Source organism: Bos taurus, chromosome 13 (genome assembly GCF_002263795.3).
Source record: "Bos taurus isolate L1 Dominette 01449 registration number 42190680 breed Hereford chromosome 13, ARS-UCD2.0, whole genome shotgun sequence".
Classification (NCBI taxonomy): domain Eukaryota; kingdom Metazoa; phylum Chordata; class Mammalia; order Artiodactyla; family Bovidae; genus Bos; species Bos taurus.
Window position 1 is genome coordinate 81,934,931 of NC_037340.1, and position 12,502 is coordinate 81,947,432.

General features: G+C 46.3%; 1 protein-coding gene and 1 non-coding gene across 4 annotated transcripts in view; one reads left to right on the top strand and one right to left on the bottom strand.

Moving 5' to 3' along the window:
* Nucleotides 1-12,502, top strand: part of DOK5 (docking protein 5) — a 150,777-nt gene that overhangs the window by 41,179 nt on the left and 97,096 nt on the right. Inside the window, exon 1 of one of the 3 annotated variants that reach the window (XM_059892659.1) lies at nt 5,005-5,057. The gene's annotated coding sequence lies outside the window, so the exon portion shown is untranslated. 3 annotated transcript variants of the gene reach the window in all.
* Nucleotides 841-912, bottom strand: TRNAL-UAA (transfer RNA leucine (anticodon UAA)). The gene has a single exon. It is a non-coding gene; the product is annotated as a tRNA-Leu (tRNA).

Genomic DNA, 12,502 nt, shown 5'->3' on the forward strand with positions numbered 1-12,502 from the left:
TCAGCTCTTCGCGTCAAGTGGCCAAAGTATTGGAGCTTCAGGTACTATTAACTCTGATCATTTTCTACAGATAGAACCCTACTGACACCAAATATTCATGAGGCTTTCCAACATCAACCAATTTCCAGCTCTCTGGACACCAGCTCAGTGTTGTATGATTCAGTTTAATTCTGACACTTTGTGTGAGTGCTGAGTTGCTCAGTTGTGTCCGACTCTTTGTGACCCCATGGACTGTAGCCTGCCAGGCTCCTCTGTCCATGGGATTCTCCAGGCAAGAATACTGGAGTGGGTTGCCTGCCCTCCTCCAGGGATTTATGCAGACCCAGGGATCGAACCTGCCTCTCTTACTTTATGTGCTGATGGTGATGATGTTGGTGATATTGATGAAAATGCCTCACAGTTAGTAAGCCCTTACTTTTTGCCCAGTGCCATGCTGAATACTGCACACACATCAGCTGGTAGTGCTCTTACCGGCCCTCTGTGGCAGGTGCTCCTGTGGCTCCGCCTTTTCATTTTACATTTGCACACACATCAGCTGGTAGTGCTCTTACCGGCCCTCTGTGGCAGGTGCTCCTGTGGCTCCGCCTTTCCATTTTACATTTGCACACACATCAGCTGGTAGTGCTCTTACCGGCCCTCTGTGGCAGGTGCTCCTGTGGCTCCGCCTTTCCATTTTACATTTGCACACACATCAGCTGGTAGTGCTCTTACCGGCCCTCTGTGGCAGGTGCTCCTGTGGCTCCGCTCTTCCATTTTACGTTGGCGTCTGTTTATTTCCTTGGCGGTGCCAGGTCTTACTTGTGGTGTGCCGGACCTTTGGTGGCAGCACGTGGGATCTCGTTCCCTGACCAGGGATCGAACCTGGGCTCCCTGCATTTAGAGCAGGAGTCTTAGCCACTGGACCACCAGAGAAGTGAGAAGGTTAAAGTTTAATGGAGTTAATGAACGTGTCCAGGGACGTCTAGGAAGAAATTGGCTCATCTAGGGCTCCAGTGTAGCTGTCCCTGACTTTCAACGTGTGCTGCGTCTCATTTAATGTTTTCACTGTGCTGTAGTGGTTGGATTGAACTGCATTTTCTTTTTTTTTTTGTATCAGGAGGTCAGTGTTATGAAGATTAAAAGAGACATAATATATGTTTAATGTTTGGCATCCATCCCATATAAAATGCTACATAAATATTAGGCATTTTATAATATTAGATCTATTTCTTTTACTTATAAACTATTTAATATAATCTTTATTCCTTCCATTTCTATTATTGCCTTTAACATTTCATACCATCCTGAAATGATTAAATTATTTATTCTCTATCTCTATAGAGATACAGAAGTTATGAGTGCCTATATAATTGAAGATGAGAGAATGACAAGACCTCTGTAGTGTCCACAGAAAGTCAGAAAGTCTTGATTTAGGTCAGAGTTTCAAGTTTGAATATGATGTACTCATTTTTTCAAATAACTAGCTTATGTTTTAAGCAAATACCATGAGATCTGTAACACCATCCTCTTGTGATTTAGTAAGGAGAAATGGGTTGCTTAAACATGATGCTTTGCTCCTTCATTTCAAAGTGAATGATGCACCAGGAACGGTATTTGTGAATCTGTCTCTATACTGTGAGATAACCAATTTGTCTGACTTTTATCTTTGAATTAATAGTTGTTTTGGCTTCAAGGAAATGTGGTGCATTAGACACTGAAGATTTTCTGTGGCACATCTTCCTTGTAGGCTTTTAGTAACACTCTGTTTCAAACTCTCAGAAGAGAATCCTGTCATCTTAGCATTTTGGTTTTTGAAAATCAAGTGTGTTCTCCATTCTGTAGAGCAGGTAAGTGCCTATGGAAGCTCTTTGACCTGCAGCCTCGTCAGCTCTCAGACTCCTGTTGCTCGTGTTTTGGGGTCCTCCTCCTCCAGTTGATGGGACCAAAGGCATCTCAGTGGAGCTCCTAGTTCAACCCCATCCTCCCAGTTGCTTATGCGATGGATCACCCTTTGGTTGTCCTTGACTCTTCTCTTCCTCTCCCATTTTGTTTGGCAGTCCCTTAGCAAATTCTGTTGCCTCTAGGTTCAAAATACATCTAGGATTTCGTTCTTAGTAAAACTCAATGTTCAGAAAACTTCAATTGTGGCATCCTGTCGCATCGCTTAGTGGAAAATAGATGGGGAAAAAGTGGAAACAGTGACAGATTTTATATTCTTGGGCTCTGGAATCACTGTGGATGGTGACTGCAGCCATGAAATTAACAGACACTTGCTCCTTGGAAGGAAAGCTGTGACCACCCTAGACAGCATATTCAAAAGCAGAGACATTACTTTGCTGACAAAGGTTCATAGAGTTAAAGCTTTGGTTTTTCCAGTAGTCATGTACAGATGGGAGAGTTGGAACATAGAGAAGCCTGAGAGCTGAAGAATTGATGCTTTCGAGCTGTGGTGCTAGAGAAGACTCTTAGAGTCCCTTCAATCCTAAAGGAAATCAATCCTGAATATTCATTGGAAGTACTAATGCTGAAGCTGAAGCTCCAGTACTTTGGCCACCTGATGTGAAGAACTGACTCATTGGAAAAGACCCTGAGGTCAGGAGGAGAAGGGGGTGATAGAGGATGAGATGGATGACATCACTGACCCAATGAACCTGAGCTTGAGCAAACTCTGGGAGATGGTGAAGGACACGGAAGCCTGGTGTGCTGCAGTCCATGGGGTCAGTTGCAAAGAGTCAAACATGACTGAGTGACGGGACGAGAACACTGGCGTAGGGCGTTTGCGCTCACCATCTACGTGGGGTGTTTCCTTGGGATGCCACCGTGCCCCCTCGCATCTCCTGGCCCTTCCTTTGGTTGGACCTTCTATGAGCAGCCTCTGACGGACCCCATGTCTTCTCCCGTTGACCCAGTTCTTCACTTTCTGGCCTCACGTCGCTTGTGAGCGGTGGTGGTGCTCATTTTTATGATGCAGCCTCTGACACCAAGTGTGTCCAGAAACTCGGGTCAGTTCTGCCACTGCCTCCTGGAGTTAGCACAGACTCCAGAGGTAAAAACCTTGCTCCCAGGAGACGTCCCTGCTGGAGCTGCCAACCACAGCAGGGGTGCCCAGGCTTCCCACCCTTCTGCGGGCCGACCATAACTGTGCTGTTCTCCCAGCTTTCTTTTCAGGTTCAGAAATTTGCCTGAACAACTCACAGAACTCAGGAAAACACTTCACTTGCGTTTCCCTGATGACTATAAAGGATTCAGCTCCAGAACAGCCCGATGGAAGAGATGCCTGGGGCAGGGTATGGGAGGGGACTGTGTGGGACTTCTGTCCCCTCTCTAGACCTGCCACCCTGCCAGCACCTTGATGATCTCTCGGTCCTTCAGTCCTTGAACCCTGCCCTTTGGGAGCTTCTATGGAGGATTCATTATGTAGGCGTGATGGACCAATTCATTGGCCATGGGTGTTTCTGTCTCCAGCCCTGTGCCCCTCCCCAGAGGTGAGGGCTGGGTGTGACTGCTTCCTTTGCCAGAGGACAGCCCTCTGGAGAAGAACGTGAATGGAGGGTGGTCCTTGGTGGGCGATGGCCCCTGTCTGGGGGAAGAGCAAAGTTCTTGCTCAGCTCGCGTGTTCAGTACTGCAGTTGGCGTTGGTCTGAACACCCAGGTTATTCACAGCCGGTCCGATGGTGACTGTCCCTGCCCTGAAAGGAAGCATTTCCCCGAGGGTGGGAGGCTGGCTAACGTCGCCTGGGCTCAGCAGAAGGTGGACTCCTGCTCTCCTGGTTGGCCAGAAGCCTTTCTGTTAGTCATTCTGTTCACTGTGGTACAGGGACCAGTGGGACTGGGGGCTTCTCAGGGGGCATGGTGGTAAAGGATCTGCCTGCCAGTGCAGGAGACTCAAGAGACGTGGTTTCCACCCCCGGGTCAGGAAGATCCCCTGGAGAAGGACATGGCAGCCCACTCCGATGTTCCTGCCTGGAAAATTCCATGGACAGAGGAGCCGGGTGGGCTACAGTCCATAAGGTCACAGAGAGTCAGACACGACTCAGAGAGATGATAATTTAGGCAGGCCTTTCGTCTTTACTGGAATTATAGAGGGGTGTGGTAGGAGTTGTACTCCAGTCTTCTGACGCTTCCCGTTTGGTGATTCGATCTGTTTTTGAAGATTTGGCTGCAGATACTGGCCAAATACTAAGAACCAAACAGCTTCTTAGTTTTCAGTGCGCGCACTTAAGTGTGCGACTTTTCTCCCTGCCAGCGACCGGCAGCATGGTGTCCTTTCGGCTGTGACCACTCTCCCTCCCTAAGTTCTGCTTTTTAAATTTGGCTGCTTCTCCCAGTCCAGGCTCGCACTTCTCTGATCTCTGGCTGAGGAGCCGGTGTCAAAACAAACCCCAGATTCTTTTTTTTTAACCGTTTCCCACATTCCTCTCTTTTTAGCTTTGATGAGGTCAGATTTCAGAATCGCTAACCTGACAGCTTTCTCCTTCTCCCATTGATTCGTTCGGATAAAGACAGACTGTGTAAAGAACACTTCTTGTCTGAGCGGTGTCCTTTCTGTGCCCTGTGAAGGGTGAGGCTCGAAGCTGGGACACCGGCTGTCTGGCGCCAGGGTTCCTGGAGTTCTGAGTGGTGAATATTCAGGAAAGAGATGAATTTGTTCCCTTTGATCCAGAGCTGGTTGCCAGGGGGGGAAGGCTGGAAAGGGAAAGAAAACGCAGAGACCGACTACTCGGGTATTAGGAATGTTAGAAATAATGGTTTTCTCTTGACGATTGGAACTTTCTTGCTGCGAACTTGTGGTCTGATTATAAATCAAGTGAGAATCTGGCACCAAGCACACTTGGTTAAACACACACACTCACAACTGGAAGCACAAAAAAAAGATGTCCAGTTGCTGGATGCTTCCCGAGCCACGCAATTAAATCACAACCGTGCTTTTCAGAAATACCTGGAGCAAGTCCATCTTCCAACAATAGAATCTTTTCCAGCACACGGCTGTGTCTGCACGCCCAGAGAAAACTGTGGGGCTGCCTGTTATCAGAAAGCAGCCTTTTTCCCCTCTTGCTTTCAGAACACCAGTGTGAAAGGTGAGTGCAATTTCTTACTCAGAGGTGGAAATGTTTTAAAAATCAGTTACTTAACCGCAAACAGGTACTGTCTCTGAAATGATGAGATTTTGTTCATCAGAGACAGTGGCTATTAAGGTGCATTTCGCCTGGTCTTGTCTCTTGCGGAGAAGTGGTTCAGCATGGTTGTGGTCTCTGTGTACTTCTGATAAGGACGCTGAAATAATTGCACTTTCAGCAGAAAGAGCAATCTTGAAAATTTTCCTGGTTAATTTCTCTCTCAAAAATGGAAAGCTTGAGAAACTTGCCTGAACATGGATTTGGTCTCTGAATGATACCTGAGATGTGTTTTACCTAAACAATTGCAACTCTAAGTCCAATGGGAGAATTTGGGCTCTGTGGTTCAGAATCTGCCTTCTCTTTGAGAACCGGCTTTAAAAGTGTTTTATTTTATTTTGTTGATCTACCAGTAATATAGGAGACGTGAATTCGATCCTTGGGTTGGGACGATCCCCCCTGCAGATGGAAATGGCAACCCACTCCAGTATTCTTGCCTGGGAAATCTGATGGACAGAGGAGACAGGCAGGCTACAGTCCATGGGGTCACAAAGAATCAGATATGACTTATGACTAACACATTTTCCGACAATTAATGGCTATTTTGGGGTCTGAGTAATGAAGATCCATTGTAATTGTGTATTCCTATGCTCAGGACTTTATGAAGCTTTTTTAAACTTGCAGTCCCCTGGTTGCTCCCGAGAAGAACACCCTGAGCCCCCGTCCACTTATAGGGCTGTGTGTTGTCATGACATCGACGGTCAGATGTCAGATCTGAGGGCAGGCCTCTCACGTTGCTGTTATTAGGTGGTATGCGCTCCAGTGCTCGCTGTGAGGGATGCTAACCCCCAAAGGCCTTTTGTTAGTTTCCCAGAATCTAAGCTGGGAAGCAGAGTTGCTTGTCTAAGAGCAAAATAAAACTGAATGCCTTGGGAAGGCAGCGCTGAGTAGAAATAGATTTTTTTCTTTTCAGAAACAGCATTTGAAAAAAAGAATTTAACAAAGTGGTTAACGGATGTAGAGGAACAACTTGAAACCTTAACAATGGAAAGCTACACATTCATTCAAAAGAAAGTTAGGGTTGTGCATATTGAAGTGGAAGGATCCTTTGATTTGTTTTGGAGTGGAAACTAAAGGAGTAAGTTCTGGAGTATAATACTTGGTACGATCCTCTTTGTTAAAGTGTGCATGCTCAGTAGCTTCAGTCATGTCCAGCTCTTTGCAGCCATGGACTGTAGCCCGCCAGGCTCCTCCATCCATGGGATTCTCCAGGCAAGAATACTGAGTGGGTTGCCATGCCCTCCTCCAGGGGATCTTCCTGATCCAGGGATCGAACCCACGTCTCCTGTGTCTTCTGCCTTGCAGGCGGATTCTTTACCACTGAGCTGTTGGGGAAGCCCCTTATTAAAACATATACATATATAAATAGGAGGGTAGGCTGATGCTACTTTTTGAATTAGGTTTGTCTGCCTGTACCTGAAAACTCATAGTAACTTACTAAGTAGAAATTTAGTTTTCTTCCATAGAAAATAATTCAAAGTTCGTATCACAGTTCCAAGGTCATCAGGAAAGCAGGTTTCATCTGTGTCTGCTCTGCCATCCTACTGGGGGCTTCCAACCAAAAGGTTACCTCATGGCCCAAACTGGCTGCTGGAGCTCCGTGCATCATACCTCGTACACAGAAGTAGGAAAGGCCAGAAATGCAAAAGAATTCTGACAGAACACAGAACTTCTTCTACATCCTTGGTCAGTATTTAGCCGCCTGGCTTTACTTACAAGCCTAAAAATATAGTCCCTCAGGTGGAACATTGCCTGGGATTTTGTTGCTGTTTAATAAGAAGAGAGTGGTAGTTGGGTGGTCACTTGCTGGAATGGCCAAATGGCAGCCTCCTGCGCTTCCATCATCGATTGCCTTAAATGCACATTTTAATTTAAACAGTAAAAAAAATGAAGGAATGCATATTTTTAAGTGGGCTCTCCCAGTGGCTCAGTGTAAAGATTCTGCCTGCAATGCAAGAGATGCCGGTTAAATCCCTGGATCGGGAAGATCCCCTGGAGAAGGAAACGGCAACCCACTCTAGTATTCTTGCCTGGGAAATCCCGTGGACAGAAGAGCCTGGAAGGCTACAGTCCACGAGGTTGCAAAGAGTTAGACCTGACTTAGCAAGTAAACAGCAACAACAAATATTGTAAACAGAGGGCGATAAAAATGTAAGGAAACGCATGGTGACCCGGGAGTCCACGGTCAGCAGCGTGAGAGAAACGACAGTTCTCTGGCCTGTGGGACCCGTCTTTCAGCGTCAGAGCATCTTGGCATGTTGAACAGATCGTCTCATCATGACCCAGTGCTGGACTCCGAACAGTGTCAGATGAAAACATGTTTAGATTTCAACTCAGTTTAGATCCCGTCATTTTTTTTTATCTGTACCAAGCCATTTGCAAAGGTAAAATTCTAATGAAAAGTACTGATTCATAGCTGCCACTCAGCTTCCTAAAAACTACTCCAGCATTTGGATGTTCAAGGCTGGAACCATAGTGACACAGTTGACCTTTGGACAACGCAGGTTTGAACCGTGCAGGTCCACTTACATGCAGACGCTTTTTGCAGTAAATACACACTGTCGTACCACACGAGCCACAGCTGCTTGGATCCATGGATGCAGAACCCAGGTGTGTAGGGCTGGTTGTGGAATTACACTCAGGTTTTTGACTGGCAGGAGGGTTGATGCCTCTAACCCCAGAGTTGTTCAAGGTTCAACTGTAATAAAAACACTAACAGAGATTAAATGCTTCAGAGAGGGAAGATCGTCTAATGGACAAGAGTGTGGGTTCTTGAATCAGAATTGCTCTTTACTTCTCCTTCAAATATCTTAAACCTCTATTTCCCACCTCTAAACTGGTAATCATAAGAGTTTCTCTTTATATCATGGGACAGTCATAAGAATTGAAGAAGACAAGCCCGATCAGGTGACTGGCCATTAGTAAATGCTCAAGGTCAAAGTGATGACATTTTTGTGGCTGGCCCACTGTGTCAGGCAGACTATAGTTATTTTGAATTTTACCCCCAAGTCCCACAAGTCTATAAAGGTGTACTTAGTTTTTAAAATAACAACTTTATGGAGATAGAGTTCACCTACCATAAAATTCAAGCTTGTGAAAGTGTCCAGTTCTGTGACTTTTGGCACATGCACACGGCTGTATGATCATCACCACAGTCCAAGTTTAGAACATTTTCATCACTCCATAAATAAATCTCCTGTCCATTGGCAGTCACTCCCAGGTGGCCCTTCCACTCAGTCCCTGGAAACCAGTAATCTACTTTCTGTTTCTATGGGTTTGCCTCTTGGACGTTTCATGCAAACGAAATTAATGCAATATGTGATCTTCTGTGTCTGGCTTCTTTCACTTAGTAAAATGTTTTCAAGCTTCATCCATGTTGTGACAGATATCAGAACTTCTTTCTTGGTTGAATAATATTCTGCTGTATAGATACACCACATTTTTTTCTCTTCAGTTGATGGGCATTTGATGGTTTCTGCCTTGTGACTGTTGTGAATAATGTTGCTGGGAACATTCACGTGCAAGTGTCTGTGTGGACACGTGTTCATTTCTTCTAGGTACGCACTCGGCTTTTTCGCTCAGCAGTCACTTTTGGAGCAGACAGTCATTTCAGCGGGCGTCCGGTTGTCTCCGTCTTATTAACAGCTGGCATTTGTTTTTACCCTGCTGCTGCTGCTAAGTCGCTTCAGTCGTGTCCGACTCTGTGTGACCCGTAGACGGCAGCCACCAGGCTCCGCCGTCCCTGGGATTCTCCAGGCAAGAACACTGGAGTGGGCTGCCATTTGCTTCTCCAATGCATGAAAGTGAAAAGGGAAAGTGAAGTCGCTTCAGTCGTGTCCAACTCTGTGCAACCCCATAGACGGCAGCCACCAGGCTCCCCCGTCCCTGGGATTCTCCTTTACTCTACCAGCTCCCTCATGGTGTTCTGGTGTTTCAAATCTTTGGCTTGCTTTTACAAATAGTGCCACAGTGAGTACTGTTACACAGCCGTTATTTCACACGTGCAAGCGTATGAGGGTAAAGCAAATCTTTGCAAGTGGAATTGCTGAGTCAAAGGATGTGTCCAGTTTGGGGAAAGATCTTGTGAGATTGCCCTCCGTGGAGAGTGTCCAAATTGTACTCCATCTGTTATAAAGACCCTGGGGAAACATTTATCTCTGGACCGAGTGTAAAGAATTGTTCTGACTTTACTCAGCAGTTGTTTTGTTTTCGTCTTACAGAGAACGTGACTCATAATTCATCAGGTGTCTAATTTATCACTTGCTTAGAGCCAACTTTGTGGTCCAGCGTTATCAGTCTGTGAAATTGTATTATGGGTTTTTATATTAGTGTCTTTATTTTTGCTCATCTTGTAGGATTGGAAAAGCATTACACTGAATCTTAAAATTCTTATTCGGATGAGTCTTGAACCAGTGTTGATTCTAATTGTAGGATCTCAGAGCTCCAGAAGACTGAAACTGTAATAGAACCTGGCTTATAAGGCAGGGAAGCTGTTAGATTTTGGATGAGTCTGAGTGGAATCTATTATAGTTAGGACACCTAAGGAAAAGTTGATATTATTGTAGTTGATATTGTAGAGACGTCACCAGCTTTGCCTCATTTCGTAACTAATTGGAGTGAGAATGCTGTTCCAGGCTCTTGTAATGTTCAGCAGCTTTCTATGCAGCTTTCTGTTGGCCTCGGGTACAAGTGGGATGAAAGCTGAACCTCTTGCTGCTACATGTTACTATTGGAGATGAAGTCTTGGGGGAGCTGGTTTCCAGTTAATTTCTAGTGGAAAAGCTCCCCTTTCTTCATATCCTTTGTAAAAGCAAAAGCATTTCCAGTAAGACTTAGAAGAGACAAGTTTATAGGAAAGGAAAATATGAATGCTGTTGACTCTACTGTCTTACTTATTCTTTATTTTACTTTATTGAAGTATAATCGATTTATAATATTGTGCTAGTTTCAGATGTTCAGTTTAGCAGTTTGAGTTTTTGACAGATTATATTCCATTATGCTGCTGCTGAGTCGTGTCCGACTTCAGTCCTGTGGGACTCTTTCTGACCCTATGGACCATAGTCCCCAGGCTCCTGTGTCCATGGGATTCTCTGGGCAATACTGGAGTGGGTTACCGTGCCCTCCTCCAGGGGATCTTCCCCACCCAGGAGTCGAACCCGCATCTCTTAAGTCTCCTGCATTGGCAGGCGGGTTTGGGAAGGCCTATATTCCATTATAGGTTATTATAAGATAATGGGGATAATTGGATTGTATTTATTCTTGAAGTTAGACATAGATTCATTTCTTTGTTTCATTTAGGAACTATTTTGATGTGTGTTCACCACGATCCAATAACTAGAGCAGTGCATAAAGCAAGCACTGCCCCTCTCAGGACTTACAGTCTAGAAAAAAAGAGGCAGTTAAATAATTACCATGAAGTATAGTTTGTTTATAATGGTGGAAGGTCCTCTGGCAATTTATTTATCTGGCAATTGTTTACTGAGTTCCTACAATACGGCCAGCACTGTGCTAGAGCTGAAAATAAAGCAAGGAAGAATATAGACAAAGTCTCTACTCAGAGTGTCTGTCGTTGATTAAAGGTTTATTATGTGCCAGCCATTGTTCCAAGGTGCTTTCAATGCAGGAACTCAGGATCCTCTGGGATGAGTCCTGTGACAATTAGTTGTCCCATGAAGACACAGAGGGTTTAACAGCTTGCCCAAAGTCACACAACATGTGCATTTTGCGATCACCCTTGAGCCTAGGTAGGCTGGCTTTCATCTTCGTGTGCTTTGCTGTGACTTGGCTGCATCGTCTCAGGTGGGGTGCGGGGGTGCTCATGGGTCGTCTGTCTTCCCCGTGGTGCGTGGGCTCGGGAGCGTGGGCTCAGTGGCCGCAGTGCGCAGGCTTAGTCGCCCCACAGCATGTAGGATCCTAGTTCCCAGACCAGGAATCGAACCCACGTCCCTGGCATTGCAAGGCAGATTTGTAACCACTGTACCGCCAGGGAGGCCTCTTGAGGCTGTGCTCCCGACTTCTGCGGCTTCTTTGCATGGTCTGTATGTATATTGGTTTGATGCTGGGGATGACGGGAAGTGACGATTTTCTGGAGGAATTAACGTGACACGTGGAAGCTAAGGACGGATGTTGGAGGGCGTGAAATGGGAGGGTTGACACACACAGAGGCGCTCCCCTGAGGTGCCGGAAAGAAGGTGGGGATGGTCCTGGCAAAGGAAGGAGCCCGGTAGTGCAGAGGCCTGTAGGGTACGTGTCCAGCCTGGGTGCCAACTTACGAGTTGACTTGAGGCTTCACGTTCAGGGACTGCCACTGTTCACAGCCTTTGCGTGTTTCTTTTCCTCCTGATTGATCTTCGCTGTGCCACTTTTTCGCATGTTTTCTCTACCTTGGTCGGCAGTGACTTTTCTAGCAGGGCTCACGTCTGAGCAGGGTGCCAGGAGGCTCGGAGCCCTGCAGTCTGAGTGGCAGCTCCTCTGCCTCTATCCAGCCCTCCTGGCCCAGCACTAATTACTGCCACCTGACTTCAGAAATCCTTTGAAGTCTGAAACACGTCGTCCTGGGACTGCAGGCATGTCTCAGCTTGTCAGGATCTGTGTCTACCTGACCCTAACACATCCTATCACTTTAACAGAAATGTTTGGGCATCTTGACGTTTGGTTTTCAACGTGACAACACTTGCTTTCAGAGCACTTTATAATTCATCAGGCAGACTTAACTTTGGTCAATGAGTCCTTCTAGATCTGGGATAAAGGCTTTAATTTTGAGAAGGCTGTTTACCTGATGTCTTCTTTTTCTCACCTTCAACACTATAGACATTTTAGGGCCAGATAACTCCTTTCAGCGGAGAAGGCAATGGCACCCCACTCCAGTACTCTTGCCTGGAAAATCCCATGGACGGAGGAGCCTGGAAGGCTGCAGTCCATGGGGTCGCTGAGGGTCGGACATGACTGAGCAACTTCATTTTTACTTTTCACTTTCATGCATTGGAGAAGGAAATGGCAACGCACTCCAGTGTTCTTGCCTGGAGAATCCCAGGAATGAGGGAGCCTGGTGGGCTGCCGTCTATGGGGTCGCACAGAGTCGGACACAACTGAAGTGACTTAGCAGCAGCTCCTTTCAGTGGGGGCTGGCCCTGGCACTGTAAGATTCGGCATCTCTGGCCTCCACCCCTAGGCACTGCTCAGCATCTTCCCAGCTGTGCCAAGTAGATTTGCTTCCAGATGCCGTCACATGTCCCCTGGGGATGCACTTGCTGGAGTTGAGCACCACTGATCTAATCACACCGATCTAATCGTCACCTACAGGCCTCTGTCGTTCAGACGTAGGTTGGCTTTTTAACCTGGATGGCACA